Genomic DNA, 15,662 nt, shown 5'->3' on the forward strand with positions numbered 1-15,662 from the left:
TTAATCATATCAGTTAACCGTTTGAACTTGCAGATCTCATTATCATAGTATTTGTGAAAAATGCTATAAATTGTAATATTTTATATCTTCACAAATGGATTCCATATTATAAATGGTTAAAAATATAATCTTTGAACATTGAACTAGAAGCTTAGTATATCATTTTGTCCTCGGTAACACTCCACAGAGATACGCGAGTGGAGGATCGTCTTTGTAAATTTGTTATACCTATAAATTGGAGACACATCCTCGGAGAACACTCCACAGAGATACGCGAGTGGAGGACCGCCTCTGTAACCAGAATCTCTTAAGTAGGGAATGTGACTTGAGTGTATAGATCTATACGGGCTAACTACCCCGCACCTGGCTGCTAGCTACAGCCGAACCTAAAGGTTCAAGGGTGACGAAAGTCATATAGGGTGATGGACTATTTATTGCCCTAATTAGTCTATTGTATGGTTATGGAACTCGCAATTTGGATAACAGAAATTTACATTTTTAGTAATAATGAATATAGTAAATTAATAACCATAAGAATTAGTTTACTATGAAAATCAAGTATTCAGTATGCATCTTTCACATTAGGAAAATATAGGATTTTCCTGGGGTAGTCATAATTCATAATCACAACAGTGTAACATAACAGAACAACTAAACTTTACTTTCAGTATACATCTTTTACATTACATTTGTGGGTTGGTAAACAAACATACCTTACAGGGTTAGTCAGGTTTTCAGTATACATCTTTCACATTAGAAAAATATGGGATTTTCCTTGGGTTGTAACGTTTTCAGAAATCAATAGGAATCTTATACATTTTCACAAAAATAAACCACTTATGAACTCACCAGCTTTATGCTGATTTTTAAAATGCTTGTATTCTCAGGTTCTGCTTAGACAGGTACCATGCATCCTTTTGCAGAAGATGGAGATAATGGAAGTCACGTCTTTCTTTGTTTAACCTATGTATCTATGAAACTTGTACTACTTTACTTTTCAATTGATGTAATGAAATCTATGTAATGTAATGTAATGTTTTTTGTTTTACTTCGCTTACTATGTACATTGGTTATGATATTTACATGATGTCACCCCTGTTGGGTTATGAGCATTCTAACACTCCTAAGTGTACATGCAACCCTAAATACCTTGGATCTATGTTTTCTCTATTATACATGCAAATATGAATATCCAAGGTATTATCCTAAACTAGCATACAAAACTATCAATATAACAAGATAGAATACATACCTCTTTGATGGTGCTTGTCTTCATGAAGCTTGAGTGCCTAGTGCCCCAAGTGTGACACCTCAAATGGTTCACAATCATCAAAACACTTAGAATAACTTAGAGAGAATTCTACACTTCATGAAATCGGCTAGCCCTTTCTTAGTCTCACTAGTGGCCGATTTTCCTCAAGAATAAGATGCTTATATAGTTATACAATTAGGGTAAACTCTAATTGTCATGACTTTCCATTTCCTTGGATCCATGGGTTCAAATATACCATGGAGCATCCATGGAACATCATATGGGTTTTGGCCCAACTAGATAATCCATGGAGCATTAGCCCACTATACAAGTATGGATGATTTACACAATCAACCCACATATTTAATTAGTCTTCTTTTGATCACTCAATTAATGCTAGATTAATTCTTGATCAATACTAATTAAATAATCTCATTATTCTTATTATTAATATACTAGAACTTATAATATATTAATAACCATAAGTGTCTTATTTCTCTCATTTAGTCTATCCAAGTGCATGATGGTATGCAACCCAAATGGACCATGCCGGGTCGGGTCAAGTCTTACCAATTATAGTTATGGACTTAGACATTAATCCAACAGTCTCCCACTTGGATAAGTCTAAAACTATTATTGCGTATGAATTCAGGAACCAACTGGCAATCGTAGCTCTCAAAAGCTTCTGTCGAACTCTGACCTTGTAGATGAACTCTGATCTTGTCAATGACTTGTCCATTAGATAAGGGATCATATATTTCTCCATTCTAGATATCATATGGACTGAGACATGGATTATAATCATTTTCTTTGTCCATTTGTTGTTTCCCGATTTCCGATTTATGACGACTGACTAATTGAACAAATCAAATCAGTCTTGGCCCGGCCGAGCACTTCCATTTGTCATCATCAAATCATCGAGGGGCCCACATATATCGCTTTTATCCCGAAGGTAAAAGGAATGGATAAACTTCAACTCATATAGCTTGTTCTACTACTTGTTGAATCATACACAAAGGCACATTTTATAGCACCGAGTTACGAAATGCAGTTTCATGCAATCAATGTACAACCAACTCATAGTAACAACTCATATCTCTAGGTTTGAAGAATATAAGATATTATCGTCTCATGATCACTCGTGATAAAATCCATGAAATGATTCCAATGAGCGCGGGTTGAATCCAATACTCAGAAATTATGAGCACTCATGAGTGTTGTAGCCCTTTGTCCAACACCTTAGACCTCTACAAGCCAACCCATGACAGTCTTAATTCGTATCTACTTCCAACATATGACTGACTGTGGATGGTTTGAATAACTTAGTCATTCCGGAAGAATAACCTAGTTTATTCGGGAAGTCAAAACATGCAAAGTGAAACACAATAATAATTGAATCCAATATGGTATCAAAACCTATGAACATAAATAAAACACCTTTTATTTATCACCATATGATTACACATTATTTATTGTATACTATTTCAGCTATCAACTTTATTCTTGAATTTAAAACAATAGTTGTCCCATGCTCCAAGCATGTACACTATGTTTTCTAAACACTAGTCATGCCATACACCAAGTATGCATACTATGTTTGTCTATGATCTTTACTTTGTGAACTAGATCAATTGAACATAACTTCAATGATTCTCTTTTCACACTCCCAAATCCTTACTGCAAATGCAAGAATTCCAAATTCATGTCATTTACTGAAATCTATTAGATTCTAAACTTATATGCATTGATCCTCTTGTAATGGTTATGCACAAAGTCAGAAAGACTTGACAACAATCATTACAGAGCATTCCAAAGGAGATCAACTCCTTGGAACCATCCTTCTTGCATTAAGTTTCCTTAATCTTACACAGATTGAAAATTCTAACTTTGAAACATTTCCAGATTCCATTTCGACTATCACTTCTGAACAAGAGTTGCCTCCTTACAGATTATGTCAATATGGTCCTTCCAGAATTATCAGTATACTTCCAACTGTCCTTAAGTAACCATTCTTTGGTAAACCTTAGATTGTCCTCGACAATTGTTTAATCCTTTTAGTCATATCCAGTTCTAAACCTTTTCCATTCTTAACGCCCCAGGCATTTGGAAAATTTTAGAGAGGATGAATATAGCACATGTAATCGATCCTATATCTGAAGCATATGGGACACGATTCATGATGTCTCACATAAAGACTAAACCAGTCTTTTGCTATAACATTTCCATTTCTATTTACCAAGTTCTCATAATTCAGATTATGAAAAGGGATGTCGTAATCATAATCGAATTTAAGAACGCAAATAATGGACCCATATACAGAATTTCCTTATGTTGAGCCATTCCAACATGAAATTCATATATATCCTTGACTAAATGATTAAAACCTCACGATCTAAGCTTATAGATTTGAGATGAAGTATAATTTCCTCTCCCTTAATTATAGCAAAACAACTTTTTCCAATTGAAATCTTTTGTTTTCTATAATTAACATTGCTAACTTGCAATCTTTATCATAATTATCATGCTCCCACTAACATGATGATTATTAGCATAACACTTATGCTCCCACTAGCTTTGACATGTACTCAGAAATCAGCTGGACTTCTAGAAATCAATACTTTATTGACTTTCTTACCAAAGTTCAGATTTCTGATACTGGATTGTTTTGATAAAACTTTATCAAAAACATACACCTTCCCTTGGATATCACACTTGTGTGTCTAAACAATTATGAAGAGGGATGCCGTAATCATAATGGTTAGACCTTTTTGCCACTTCTCACAAGTCCAGGTTAATGTGCCGGTAAACCACACACGCTCCACTAACGACTTTGAGAATGCAAATATCACAATTGCTATCTAACTAAAATCTACTTAGTGAAAGTGTTTCCTCACCATCATTTTCATGAATCGAATAGAAACCTTATGACACTTAGATTTAATGGTGTATGTGTTCTTATCCATGTGAATTGTCATAACCATAGTCACAAGACAAGGATAATGACAAACCCAAACTCATATGGACTGAACTCAATCTTAATTTCTTGCCACCTGGCAGCTCAAGGGCCTGCCATTGCTTCCATGTTGTTGTGCAACCAATTGAGAACTCTAAGAACTCAACTTTAATTGGAATGGGCACAGACTATGTCAACATGATAGGTTATAAACCTCAAGTCGTGTGCTAGTGAAGAACTTTAGGTTTTATTCTTGATTAGTTCTTGAGACTTTCAAGACCTTTAAGACTCCCACTGTCCTCTTGACCTATAAGACTCCCTTGTCAAACATCCAAGAGATAGTGCAGATTCTAATCAAGACAAGCACTTCACACAATTCGCCTTAGTTGGTCTTTGTTTTATCCAAAACATCACAACTTACCAATTTCAAATGTACAAGAGTAGGAAACATTTACTCTTACATTTGATAAGTGTTTTTTAAACCTTCTTTAAGACATGTCACTCAAATTACAATCTTGGAGTATGACTCTAAGACTTGTATTGGAACGAAGTATGACTCATCTTCTTGATTTAACCACTTCAACAATTCAAGTTCCTCTTCTTAGTCATAAGAATGCACTAAGATTTTCCTTAGAGAACTAATTTTGATATGGTTTCTTAATCATTAAGATGATCACAAAACTGATACTAAAGTACTCTCCCATCTTTTCATATTTGAGAAACTTTTATCCTTCTACCTAATTTGATTCTTCTTATCCGCTCTGCCATGCATTGAAACCTTTTCCAATGTCTCAGAGTTACACTTAAGCTTGTAAGTATAATCATATTTACTGAGCTTTAGTAAACTATGACGAATAGCCTTATATCTTTTGTGGTGGACTTAATCAGTGCACATGACTGTGTACTCGATCCCTTAGTCCATTACTTGACTCACACATCCATGTGAACAAGTAATTAGTCTTAATTTTTCCAATACTTGAAAGTTCTCATTCATCACGCTATACAACTTGCATGATTCCAAGTCCCGGTCCAATTGAGACTTTGGATGATGAGAATCTTTCCTTATTTGGTAAATTTAGACATTACCACAAATGAAAGAATCAATTTCATATTTCCACTCTTGCTCTTAATGGAATCATATAAGCAACAATTTTTCCTCAAATGCCATTGTAAGGATATTTTAAAATAAATAAAATCAAAATTTTTCCTTTTATTTTAAAACTATGCGGAAAAACTTATCCTTACAATCCATATGAAAACTTGTTGTTATCTATTCCTAAGCAATATCTCATAACTCCTAAGAAGTATCTCAAGAATCCGATTTTCAAACTACGCGATAGAAATCCATCTACGCGATCAGATTCAACATATTCTTTCTTTAAGTTTCTTCACTTTTCTTTGATTCTTAAAACATTACCATGTGACCCAGTCACATCATGTATCAGGAATCTCAGAATAGAAACTTAACAGAGTTAGAGTAGTGGACTTTACCTGAAGTAGAGTCAACCTTATTGACTTTAACATCCTTAGGTAAATTGGGCAGCTTTGCAACTAATGACCCTTTCTTTGGCAATATAAACATATGGACCCTTTGATAATGGTACACGGGACTTTCACGGACATAGCTTTTCTCTTTACCATTTGTTCAACCGAGTTGACTATGGCCGATCCCTTTCCATTGGGAAGAGAATGCTTTTCTGGATTTCCTGTGTCACTATTGTCAATGCCCATCAAGTTTTAAGGAAGTTGATCTTAACAAATAGATAAGATCATTAAGGGTCTTGTCATAGTCTGTTTCATAGGTGTTCCAAAAGAACTCACTATGTGACTTAGAAAGTAGTTAAACCTACAAGTTTCTCAAGACTTTGACACCTAACTCTCCCGGCTTGTCAATATGTGACTACATCTCCAAGATGTGATCACACCTAGACCTTTCCTTGCCAATAGGGTTCGAGTGACCTTAAACTTTTTAAGAGCTTGTGGGGTAGGGAGAATAATTGGAGGAGGTGAAAGAAGTATGATTTCCATTAGAACATCATCTTCATTTAGGAAAGCTAGTTTCAAGAGATTTGGGAAGGTCATAAATGTCTAAACCAAACATGTTTTGGGAGATATTCAACATAGTTGATCTTAAAGTCCTTAATATGACACCCAATATGAAATATTAAGGCTAGGACCCAACAAACTATTTTTATAACTTAGAAGAGGTATGCCGTAATCCAAGCTATAAAATATTTGAAGGTAGGTGAATGACGATTCACCAATTTCCACCAAGATAAACGAAATGTATTATTAGGTTTTAATTGGTTTTGAAACTCCTAGATCTTTTGAGATTCATTGAACTGTTCAATGGCATGTTTCAATCTCGAGTGTGCCCTTCAGGTTTTGTGACTGGGATGCCGAGGATCACAAAACAAGGTGTGAAGTAACCATGCAAATTACTCGGTACCCTTAAGTGTTTACCCCTCAATCGATGTGCCGGTTAACCACACACGCTCCATCGATACTATGATAAACATTAAGTTACCCTTTGCCTACCTTGTTAAATACGAGTTAGTGTGCCGGTTAACCACACACGCTCCACTAACCGACTTAAACAAAGTGCAAAGTGTAATTTCATGGATTAACACCTTATTCACATTTTCCTAAGTAACTAAGATTGGGTATTATTAAGAGTTTAGTTACTTAGTATTTATCATTAATACTTTTAATTAAGGGAGAATTATAGTCCTGTCAAACCCGTTCGGCTAACGACCCTCCACCAGTCAAGCAAGCGGTGGGTGAGAGTGGACACCCATTAAGTTGCCATTTTATAGGCAACAACCTTATACCCACCTTATAGACCGGCTTCGTGAATGAGGCGTACTAGCGGTAAGACCGACTTTACTCTTATACATATATATATATATATATATTATTAACTTATAATATTATAAAGTACAAGGGTTGAATTTTAACTTTTAAAATTCTAAAGGCTAACTTGGAATTAAAGTATTCATATGAGAAAACTTTACAAATTCCAAAACTTGAGGGCAAGTTTTGAAACTATTCAAAACTAATTAATTCCATAACTTATGTATTTAAAGTAGTTTTAATCCAAAAACTCTTCAAGTTCCATAACTTGAGGACAAATTATGGAAGACTTTAAACTAATAAAGAATTAACTTTTCTTTATTTTATAACTTATAGAATTAATTAAGGTTACACTTTTTTTTTATTTAATGAAGAGACTCTTGGTCCTCCATAACTTGAGGACAAATTATGGAGTCATAACTCCAATTAATTAGAACTAGACTCTTCATTTTTGTAACCTTTGCCAACTTTTATGAGTTTTATGAAACTTAAATGTGACTTTTCATATAACTTGAGGACAAGTTACAAAAACACATTTTAGAATCAACTCTTAGATTAATTTGGATTGAAAACAACTATTTCATTCAACTTTTCTATTAATTTAAGAAACTCATAAGAACAAGATAATTCAAATCAAAATTTTTTCATGTAATTAGTCTAACCTTTAAACTAATACAAAACATGAATCTATTGACAATTATCTTTGAAAATGGATTAGCATGAACATTACCACATTAAAAAACAAGTTTATAAGTTCAAAAACAACTTAAGGTAATGTTCCTAGTCCATTTCTAGCCAAAAACCTCGAAAATATGCTGTCTAGGTTCCAACTCGTCGAGTGCATGAACAAAACTCGGCGAGTTGGATGCATTTTGCCTTGGACTCGTCGAGTCCCTTCATTGACTCGGCGAGTCTGCTGGGTAGACAGCAACAAAACTCGATTTTTCAGCTTCTATTGCAAGTATAACAAGAAAACAAGCCTAGGCTTTGATACCACTGTTGCGTTATGAGCATTCTAACACTTCTAAGTGTACATGAAACCCTAAATACCTTGGATCTATGTTTTCTCTATTATACATGCAAATATGAATATCCAAGGTATTATCCTAAACTAGCATACAAAACTATCAATATAACAAGATAGAATACATACCTCTTTGATGGTGCTTGTCTTCATGAAGCTTGAGTGCCTAGTGCCCCAAGTGTGACACCTCAAATGGTTCACAATCATCAAAACACTTAGAATAACTTAGAGAGAATTCTACACTTCATGAAATCGGCTAGCCCTTTCTTAGTCTCACTAGTGGCCGATTTTCCTCAAGAATAAGATGCTTATATAGTTATACAATTAGGGTAAACTCTAATTGTCATGACTTTCCATTTCCTTGGATCCATGGGTTCAAATATACCATGGAGCATCATATGGGTTTTGGCCCAACTAGATAATCCATGGAGCATTAGCCCACTATACAAGTATGGATGATTTACACAATCAACCCACATATTTAATTAGTCTTCTTTTGATCACTCAATTAATGCTAGATTAATTCTTGATCAATACTAATTAAATAATCTCATTATTCTTATTATTAATATACTAGAACTTATAATATATTAATAACCATAAGTGTCTTATTTCTCTTATTTAGTCTATCCAAGTGCATGATGGTATGCAACCCAAATGGACCATACCGGGTCGGGTCAACTCTTACCAATTATAGTTATGGACTTAGACATTAATCCAACAACCCCGCCCCGAGACGTTTCCGCCTTCGGTTTCGGGGTGTGACAATATGCCCCTCTTATTTGTGACTAGGATGCCGAGGATCACAAAGCGGGTGTGAATAACCATGCAAATTTACATGGTGCCCTCACATGTTACGGTCACCTATTCGATGTGCCAGTAAACCACACACGCTCCACCGAACTATGACAAACATTGAGTCACCCTTTGCTTCCTTTGCTTAGAACCATTCAGTGTGCCGGTACACCACACACGCTCCACTAACATCTTCGCAAGGGCACAAAGTGTAATTTCATGGAATTGCATCATGTCACTTTTGCCTATAGTAACTAAGATTGGGAATTTGTAAAAACATTTAGTTACTTTTGCACTTCATTATACTTATAATTGAAGGTTTTGTCCTATCCTACCCGTTCGGCTAACGACCCTCCACTAGTCAAGAGTGCGGTGGGTAAGAGTGGATACCCATTCAATCGCCATTTTATAGGCAATTTCCTTATACACCCCTTATAGACCAATTTCGTGAATGAGGCCTACTAACGGTAAGACTGACTTTTACTTATGCATATATATATATATATATATATATATATATATATATATATAAAGTCTTTTAAAAGTGTAAAATATACCCTATACTTTATATATGACATTAAAAGTCTAACATAATATATATATATATATATATATATATATATATATATATATATATATATATATATATATATAGGGATGTTAAATTCTAAAATCCTAGTATTGTTTTGAAAAGTTCAAATTACACCCTTATGGTTTTATTAATTAATTAAGGCGTATAATTAAAAGAGATTTAATAAATCCATAAAAGTTTTGGTTTACATTTAATTGAAGTAAAAGTGTAATCGTTAAATTTGACCACCTAGTATTTTAAAAGTGTAAAATAATGTCATATATAAAGTATAGGGTGTATTTTACACTTTTAAAATACTAGGTGGTCAAATTTAACGATTATACTTTTAATTCAATTAAATGTAAACCAAAACTTTTATGGATTTATTAAATCTCTTTTAATTATACGCCTTAATTAATTAATAAAACCATAAGGGTGTAATTTGAACTTTTCAAAACAATACTAGGGTTTTAGAATTTAACATTCCTAGAGTAAACTTTTAATCAACTTTTAAATTCCAAAACTTGAGGACAAGTTATCAAACATTTCAAAACATTAGGGTTTAGTATTTAAATATTCATCAAAATTAAACTTTTAATCAATATTTAAATTCCAAAACTTGAGGGCAAGTTTTGAAACCTTTTCAAAACATTAGGGTTTTAACTATTTAAATTTCAAAACTAAACCTTTGAGTTCAAATTTAAACTATAAAACTTAAAGGGGAAAATTGAAATTTTTCATAACACAAGGATCAAATAACAAATAATATAAATTAAACAATTAGCTTCATCATTATCTATATTTTACCTAATTTCAATTTCTTGCAAAATAAGTTACCCAATTAATACAAATAATCCAATATTTATCATATAAGGAAGTCATTATCTAATCAATTGGTAATTATCTTGTGTTTTGGCAAGGATATTCTTTAAGAGACAATAAAATTCGTATTTTATAGGTTTAAAACGAATATGGTAATTATCCTTAAGCAAAACAGATACAAAATTCGAAATTTCCTCTATCGGATGCTCCGACTTGCCGAGTCACACTCTAGAACTCGCCGAGTAGGGCTGACTCGCCGAGTCCAGGTAGTGACTCGCCGAGTCAGGTCGAACAGAAGGCCAAAAAATGATTTTCAGCTACATAATGCATCAATACAATAGAAACCAATCTAGGCACTGATACCACTTATGGGTTTTAGTCATAAGAACATCTTATGTGCTCATACAAATCCTAATGCTTCGATCTAGGTTTCTCTATTGTACATGAAATTCATCCAAGACTATAAACCCTAATTCTAGCATATGATAATCGATATTAGCATAATAATGGGTTTAAGATATTACCTTGATTGTTATGTAGCAATAACAATCACAATCCCTTCTTGTAATGACTTTAGAAAGCTTAAAGTCACAAATGTCACTCCTCTAATGGTTCACAAACACCAAGAGCAAGAGGATGAAGAGGAGAAGAGAAAGAGGTTGACCAAAATCGTCCAAAAGCCTAGAGAACTAGTTCACCACGTTTTTGGGGCTTAAGGGTTCTATATATAGTGAGGCTATTACGGTTATCTAATAAGGAAACCCTAATTTGGATGCTTAAGCCCTAAGCAAACCATGGACTCCTTTCCTTAAAGGCCTTGGACAATTTCTAATGGGTTTCTGTTGGATAAGGTGTCTAAGTCCATAACTATTTCTGGTATGTACTTGACCCGACCCAGCATGGTCCATTTGGGTTGCATGGCATCATGCAATTGGATAGACTAAATGAGAGAAATAACACTTGGAGATTATTAATATATTATAAGTTCTAATATATTAATAATATTATTTGATTAGTTTGATCAAGAATTAATTTAGAATTAATTATGTGATCAAAAGATAACTAATTAAATATATGGGTTGATTATGTAAATCATCCATATCTTGTATAGTGGGCTAAAAGGCTCCATGGACTATCAAGTTGGGTTCCACCCATAGGATGCTCCATGGATGCTCCATGGGAGTTACAAACCCATGGGTCATGGAAATGAAGAGTCATGACACATTAGGGTGTAACCCTAGATGTGTCAACACTATATAAGAAACATGTTCTCCACCTAAAATCGGTCCTACACTAAGAAACAAGAGGGCTTGGCCGATTTTGAGAAGTGTGTGTTCTCTCATAAGTTCTTCCAAGAGCATTTGGTGTTGTGTGAAGCATTTGAGGCATCACACTTGGGGTGCTAGGCTCACAAGGTTTCAAGGAACACAAACAACAACAAGGTAAGTTATTCTATCTATACTTTAAGTTAAAATTGTTCCCCATGTATGCTAGATAGGAATATAACCTTGGAATTCAACTTTGCATGATAATTAGACAAACATAGATCCAAGGTTATTAGGGTTGCATGTACACTTAGGAAGTGTTAGAATGCTCAAAACCCATCAGTGGTATCAGAGCCTAGGCTTGTTTGCTCTTATTTGTGCTTAAAAGTTGAAAAAGAATCGGAAATCTTGCTGTCTGCGAATGGACTCGTCGAGTCTATAGGGGGACTCGTCGAGTTCATGAGTATCTTCAACCAACTCGGCGAGTGAGTTCATGCACTCGGCGAGTAGGGTCGACTGATTGCAGAATTTCGATTTAGTTGCTGGAAATGAATTAGAAACATTACCCTAAACTGTTTTGGTAATTGAAAACTTGTTTTTGGTGGTGTAATGTCTTTGCTAATTCATTTACAACAACTAGTTATCAAAATTACAAAGTTTTAAATGTAATTTTTGATTGTGTTCATATTCATGTTCTTGTTCTTATGATGTTTTAGATGATCATAGGAATTATTTGTAACTTATGTGGTAGATTAATTCTTGATCATAATGTGTTTTAATGGAGTCCATAACTTATCCTTAAGTTATGGAAAAACCAAGAGTCACACTTGAATTAAAACCATTAAAACAAACACAAGAGTTAGAAAAATGAAGAGTCTTCATTTTATTACTCTATTAAACTCATAAGTTACAAGAAATGAAAAGTTTTGAAAGTTACAAAACTTGCCCTCAAGTTTTGGAACAAGAAAAGTTAAGTTAAAACTTTAAGTTCCAACCCCTAGAATTTTAAAAGTTAAAATTCAACCCTTATACTTATATTATGATGATTTAATAATTATATATATATATGTATAAGAATAAAGTCGTCTTACCGCTAGTACGCCTCATTCACGAAGCCGGTCTATAAGGTGGGTATAAGGTTGTTGCCTATAAAATGGTGACTTAATGGGTGTTTACTCTCACCCACCGCTTGCTTGACTGGTGGAGGGTCGTTAGCCGAACGGGTAAGACAAGGACTTATAAATTCTCATTCAAAGTATGATGAATATAATAAAGTAACTAAATGTTTTATTAAATTCCCAATCTTAGTTACTTTAGGAAAATGTGAATAAGGTGCTAATCCATGAAATTACACTTTACACTTTGTCTAAGTCGTTGGTGGAGCGTGTGTGGTTAACCGGCACACTAACTTGGACTTAACAAGGTAGGTAAAGGGTGACTTAAGGTTTATTATAGTATCGGTGGAGCGTGTGTGGTTTACCGGCACATCGATTGAGTGATAAACTTTAAGGGTACCAAGTGATTTGCATGGTTACTTCACACCTCGTTTTGTGATCCTCGGTATCCCAGTCACAAAACGTGGAGGGCACTCTCGAGATTGAAACATGCCTTTGAAAAGTTCATTGAATCTCAAAGAATCTAGGAATTTCTAAAAATCCAATAAAACCTAATATCTAATATTTCGGTTTTCGTGGTGGAAATTGGTGAATTGTCATTCACCTACCTTTCAAATATAGTATAGCTTAGATTACGGCATACCTCTTCTAAGTTATATAATATTGTGATTGGATCCTAGCCTTAATATTACATTTGGGTGTTTTATTAAGGACTCTCTTAAATCTATACTAAACTTGTTCTTCTCTTTCAGATGTCTTCAAATAATGCTTCTGGCTCGAATCCTAATGGCTCCTTTACTCTTATGAGTTTGTGTGGGAAAGTCACCTTTGATGGATCCAACTTCAATGAATGGATCAGAAACATCAGGATGATTACCCGCTACGAGGACAAAGAATATGTCCTTGACAAGGAGCTTAAGGAAATTGATGAGTCCACTGCAACTCCCCAGGAGATCGCTGACTTTCATACTCATGAAAGAGATGCAACCAAGGTGGCTTGCATCATGTTGGCCACAATGACAGCAGAACTCCAAAAGTCCTATGAGGATTTCTACCCTTATGAAATGCACCAAGATTTGATGGAAAGATACCATCAAAGTGCACGACAAGAGAGGTATGAAATCATCTGCTCCATGATAACAACCATGATGAAGGACGGAGATTCCATCATGAGCCACATGCAGAAAATGCAAAGGTATGTGGATCATTTGCTGAAGCTTAATGTGAAGTTCCCTGAGGAGCTTGCAATAGATATCATTTTGCACTCCTTACCATCGTGCTATGATCAATTCTGCATGACATATCACATGAACAAGGAAGAGGTCACCCTCAGCAAACTTCAGGGACTTCTCAAGACCATAGAAACAGGTCTTAAGGGGAAGTCGGTTGCTATCACTCCTACTCCAAACTCAACTCCGGTCTTGGCAATCGGGCAAAGTCGAGGGAGGAAGAGAAAGAGATCTTCGAAGGGTACCAAGGCTCGGACCCTTGATGGCTCTTCTTCAAGTGGAACCAAGAAAGGTTTCATTACTCCTTCTTCTGACCCAAAAGAGGCTGAATGCTTCTATTGCCATGAAAAAGCTCATTGGAAGCGGAATTGCCCAAAGTACCAGCAGGATGTGAAGGATGGGAAAGTCAAACCCAACCATGCAGGTATTTACACTATCATTTCTAATAACTCACCCCATTCTAAATCTTGGGTCCTTGATACCGGTTGTCGTATTCATATTTGTTGTGACTTGCAGGGACTAAGAAGAAGTGAGAATGTGGAGCAAGGAAGAATAAACTTGATCATGGGGAATAGGAAAGCTTCACCTGTCACCAAGATTGGAGTTTATACTTTATCGCTAAGTAGTGGGTTTAGTTTAGATTTGAATAAGTGTTGTTACTCGCCAGGAATGGCAAGAAATATTATTTCCTTTCATGCTTTGTACAAACAAGGGTTTACCTTTTCATTTAATAATGAAGTTGGTTCTATTGATGCTTTCTTTAATAATGTTCTTTATTTTAAAGCATTACCTTGTGATGGTGTGTATGAAGCTGTGTCTGTTGTAGATAACTCAGGAAATAATGTTTTGTGTATTGATTCTACTAATAATAATAACTTGGATAAAGCATCATTATGGCATTGTTATCTTGGACATATAAGCAAGAAACGCATAGGCCAACTCCAAAAAGATGGAGTCTTGGAGTCGTTTGACCTAAAGTCAAATGATAGTTGCGAATCGTGCTTACTTGGAAAAATGACAAAGTCACCCTTCACAGGCTCGTGTGAAAGGGGTGAAGGTTTGTTGAACCTTATACACACGGATGTGTGTGGGCCATTCAAACATGCCACAAGGGATGCTAATCGTTATTATTTGACTTTTACTGATGATTATAGTAGATATGGATATGTCTACTTAATCAAGCATAAGTCAGAGACTTTCGAGAAGTTTAAGGAATTTAAACAGGAAGTCGAGAATCAATTGGGCAGGAACATTAAGATGCTTCGATCCGATCGGGGTGGTGAGTATCTTAGTTCAGAGTTCCTCGACTATCTAAGGGAATGTTGGATTGTCTCACAATTGACACCTCCCAGGACACCTCAGTTGAATGGTGTGGCTGAGAGGCGTAATTGAACCTTGTTGGACATGGTACGTTCCATGATGAGTCGAGCTTCGCTACCAATCTCATTCTGGGGGTATGCCTTAGAGATTGCCGCCCATATCCTTAATCTAGTCCCTACAAAGAAAGTTGCCAAAACTCCTCACGAGATGTGGACTGGTAAAGTACCTAAACTAGACTACATCAAGATTTGGGGTTGCGAGGCTTTCGTGAGACGCGAGACTCATGATAAGCTCGAACCCCGAAGCAAGAGGTGTATTTTCATCGGCTACCCACAACAATCCTTTGGTTACCTCTTCTACAGACCTAGTGACAATGTGGTCTTTGTAGCAAGAAGAGGAGTCTTTCGAGAAAGAGAGTCTATAAGCCAAGGAGACAGTGGGAGGCAAATTGATCTTGAAGAAA

The sequence above is a fragment of the Lactuca saligna genome, chromosome 6, assembly GCF_052625555.1.
Source record: "Lactuca saligna cultivar CGN05327 chromosome 6, ASM5262555v1, whole genome shotgun sequence".
NCBI classification, from domain to species: Eukaryota; Viridiplantae; Streptophyta; class Magnoliopsida; order Asterales; family Asteraceae; genus Lactuca; species Lactuca saligna.